The following is a 4,510-nucleotide window of genomic DNA, read 5'->3' as shown; positions in this document are numbered from 1 at the left end:
GTAATGCAACCAGCCCTTATACATAGCATTGATTGATTACGAAAAAGCATTTGGCTCAGTTGAAACTTCGGCGGTGATACAGGCATTGCGAAATCAGGGGGTAGACGAGCCGTACGTGAGTGCTGGAAGATTTATATAGTGGCTGCACAGCAACCATAGTTCTGAATAAAGAAAGTAACAAAATTCGCATAAAGAAAGATGTTAGGCAAGGAGACACGATCTCCCCAGTACTATTCACAGCTTGCTTAGGAGAAGTATTCAGAATTGGAATGGGAGCAGTTAGGGATAAGGGTACACGGAGAATACCTCAGTAATCTGCGATTTGCCGATGACATTACCTTGCTAAGTAACTCGGGGGATGAACAGCAACTAATGATAGATGACCTAGTCAGGAAAGGTAGAAAGATAGGCTTAACAGTCAATATGCAGAATACTAGGGCAATGTTCAACAGCCTACGGAAGGACCAGCAGTTTACGTTAGGTAGCGAAGCACAGGAAATAGTAGGCGAATATGTCTACTTAGGAGAAGTAATATCCGCAGATCCTGAGCATGAAAAGGAAATAACAAGAAGAATAAGATTTTGAAAAGCGCATTTGACGAGCACTCGCAGATTATGACTAGCAGCTTACCAGTATCGCTCAAGTGGAAAGTAGACAACAGTTGCATCTTACCTGTGCACACCTACGGGGCTGAAACGTGGAGGCTAACCAAGAGGGTTCTACTTACGTTGAGGACAACCCAGAAGGCTATGGAACGGAAAACGGTAGAGGTGACACTAAGAGATAGGAAGCGTGCAGAGTGGGTCAGATAAAAAACTCAAGTTACCGACATTCTAGTGGAAATCAAGAAGAAATGGGCATGGGCAGAACATGTAGTGCGAAAAGAGGATAACCGATGGTCGCTTAGGGTAACAAAATGGATTCTGAGGAAAGGAAAGCGTAGCAGGGGGCGGCAGAAAGTTAGGTGGGCGGATTAGGTTAAGAAGTTCGCAGGGGTCAAGTGGATGCAGCTAGCACACCGGGTTAAGTGGAGAAATATGGGAGAGGCCTTCACCCTGCAGTTGGTATAGTCAGGCTGATGATAATGGTGATAATGAAAAACCCAAGAGAGACTCACGCTCCTAAGAGACCCTGCGGTCCAAACCAGATTGGGCGAGTCTCTCGAGATTCCTGCCCAGACATTGTGCTAGCAAAAAACGCAGATAGACCAAATTGGTGTAATACGGACCAACACCTGGGTAGCGATCACTATATCCTCGCCACCAGCCTGACTACCGGCAGACACAAAAAGAAGATTGGAACTGCGCGAACTGCCGAACTGCACGAACTGCGGAACTGCCGTGCCCAAGCTAGCATGTTCCGCTAGTTTATAAGCTTCCAAAGAATTTAGCAACATGCTGCAGTGAGCGAAGTTCGACAACACCATCTTGGTGTATTTTGCCGAAGCCAGCGTGAAGAAAACTATTTACAGTTAGCCTTTAAATAAGCGACCGCTGATCTCTCAAATATGACCACGGTTATTTTTGGGGGCGTCACTTCTTTTGATAACCGTTGCACTGAGTGGGCTGGTGTAACTGGCAAGCTGAATGATGCAGGAGAGGTTATAAAAATCTAAAAAGTGTCTTTTCTTTTTACCTAGGTTTATAAGACGCTATTCTGCGTTTTTCTACAAGCATAAGGTTCACTGGATAGGTCGTAGACATTGTTGAAGGTCGTTTTCTATTTTAAAATTTGTACACAGAAGATAAGAATGTTTCGACAGGCGCGGCGCGCACTGCCGTAGATATTGAAAAATATATTTCCATTTCTGGCAAAACACTTGCTATAAGAGAGCAAAAGATATGAAAACGAAAAACCTTAAGATTAGAGAACTTTTTCCAATGGCCCTGCAGGCGAACTTTCTTTACCGCGGCACGCAATAGGACGTCTCTCCAGACAGGCAGTGGGCAATACATGGAAGACAGTTGATGCTTACATCAATTGCCTGCCTGTACAGGTACGTCTTGTCTTAGAGTGAATGCACGAGATGGCCAATCTTATAAACGCTTTGAGTCAGAATTGTCCGTTCGTCGAGGAAACATTGCGAAAATATTAAGGAACCTTGAATAAAGTGCTGCACACGTCCTGTCACGTTTCCATGATGCGTATATGGGCCGGCCGCACTGAGGCTCTGAAAAGAGCAGCATTGTAGTCACGTGCACACTCAACAATAAACAATCGAGTACTGTAACGCCGCATTCACACACGGCGCTCTCAAATAATCAATAATTGTAATTGGTATCCTTGCGCTGTCATCAAGACATGAGCTTTCAAATCCGAGGCCTGGTCTGTGGGTGTGTTAGTACTCGTAACGGATATGCAGAGAGTTTCTAAACCAGTGACCGAAATTCTCATCCAGACTTAAGGGTAAGCATCTATTCAACTTTCACTATCAAAGGTGACCTTAGATACAGGACGAGTGCGCCGTAGAATGTAATTTGTAATTATGTTTGCGAGTTTATTTTACTGTAAAACGTTTCTATCTAGATCTGTCTATAGTACCTGTGACGTAAACGCAGAATGCAAATAGGTTTAGAGTGATATAGACTGAACTAGTCTTACCGTGTGCAAAAAATAAGATAGTAACTAATGTGGAATCGTGAGGATAGATATTAAACCTGCTTCAGATGAAATATATACCCTATGGCAAAAACCAGCGTTTTTCAGCGTCTTCCAGTGCGAACCAAGCACGATTTTGGCGCTGGTTTTGCACTGGATCTGCTGGGCATGCGGGAGGTCTGCAATATTTACTGGGTCAGTTACGGGAAGACACTGGTTGCACTGGTACGGTGGCAGAAAAACGCTGGGATTAGCTTTCTGACGCTCGGTGTGTCACTGGCATCCGCGATGCATTGGGAGAAGCGCTGGGGCCGCACCGGTCTCAGTACCTCAGTTAGCCGGTGCGGCCTCTGGCGTCGACCGGAGTAGCATCCCTCAGGGGCGACATGGCAACAGCGCACTCGCAATCGACCATCGGGGCGCATGTGATAAATATCGTTCAAGCAAGCGCTTTTTGCTGCGAAGTCGCTGCGCACCTGTAAGAAAACAAATGCAGTATCTTTTTTCTAGAGTTTCCATGTTTCGTTAGGTCGTTTCGAGCATTTCGAGAGAGACCCCGACCGCCACGCCTCTGATATCTCATGACACACTGACGATTACGTAAAACTAAAGCTGTAATTGAATAATGTGGGCTACTATGCATAACAAACTTCACAGCTGATCTTAAGGGCACTGTAACACAATGATTACTGCCAAAATATTCAATGCTGGCTCAGTCGCAGGCGAGCGTAGCCTGCACTATTGCCCAGTATAAACAGCAGAAAGAAAAAAATAAACTGAGGAAGAGAGTAGTTTACCGAGCGATGGGCCCATGAGAGAAAAAAACAACAACATAGAGCACATGTAATGCGTAATATTTTGCGTGTTTCTCAAGCTTTTGCGCTGCTTCTTACTCTGCGCATAAAGCAGCCGAGCCCTCTGTCATCGCAACGCTTCCCGAAATGTTTACATACAAATAAGGTTTAGTTACACGCAAAATAGCGTCGTCACCGCTGCGCTTGCAGGTATTTAAGTTTGGTCGCACATTTTTCCTTAAAGGTTTGTACTAAAGCTCCGTGTTCAGCGAAACTTACGCCCATGGTAGCAGAGCACCACCGAAGAGCCGGCGTTGGCAAATTGGCCAGCGTTGTCAAACTCCACATGTTAAAAGGATTCCAGTGCACAAAATAGCGCGCATAGGCATCCAGAACATTAGTTGCAAGTCGTGAGAGCATGCACAAAGCTCCAATGATCAAGAAGTTGTAATTGCGAGAGCAGCAGCAATTGCATGTAGACTGCGAAAGCTGAAGTCCCAACCTTATAAATGCGGTCATGACATAAAATTCAGAAATATTTCGAAAGGCACCAGTTCTCGGCGTGGCCGAGGAACAGAAATCTACTGAAAATTTGCCGCAAAAAAAGATGCCTTAAGCCCACGCCGCCATCCTTGACACTGTTGAATAAATTCGTGCGGCTGCACTTTTCTCATTTTGAAGCCCACACAAAAACCGCGAATATCCTATGCAGCTTCTGCACACTCTATCTTGCCCAGTGTTATACTTGCATCACATAACCCAGCCTAAAAATGAAGAAGAGGTTGCACACCGTGGCTCTTGCAAAAATTGTTAGACCAGTTCCTTTCCACTTATTTGCACTTTTCCGCATGTCATCTGTGCATGCTCTACAATATGTTTCGCTATCACGTTGTCTTGCAAAGGTCAGGCAATAAATAAAACAAAAAGTCGGCGTGGCCGAGTGGTTAATGTAGCGAGCTAGTTATTTAGTATAGGTGCCCAGGTAACCAAATTCGGAGCGCGCTATGTGCCACTCTTTTTTTGTTTTGTTTTTTACTTTTTAGGGTTTTTTGATGTACCTAACTTGCTTTGTTACTTTTTGCCTTTTAATTCTTATTGCGGGCCTTTTTTTCTGCGGA

The sequence above is a fragment of the Amblyomma maculatum genome, chromosome 11 (genome assembly GCF_055883805.1).
Source record: "Amblyomma maculatum isolate TAMU_Amacu chromosome 11, ASM5588380v1, whole genome shotgun sequence".
Taxonomy (NCBI): domain Eukaryota; kingdom Metazoa; phylum Arthropoda; class Arachnida; order Ixodida; family Ixodidae; genus Amblyomma; species Amblyomma maculatum.
Note: the sequence above shows the minus strand (reverse complement) of the source record.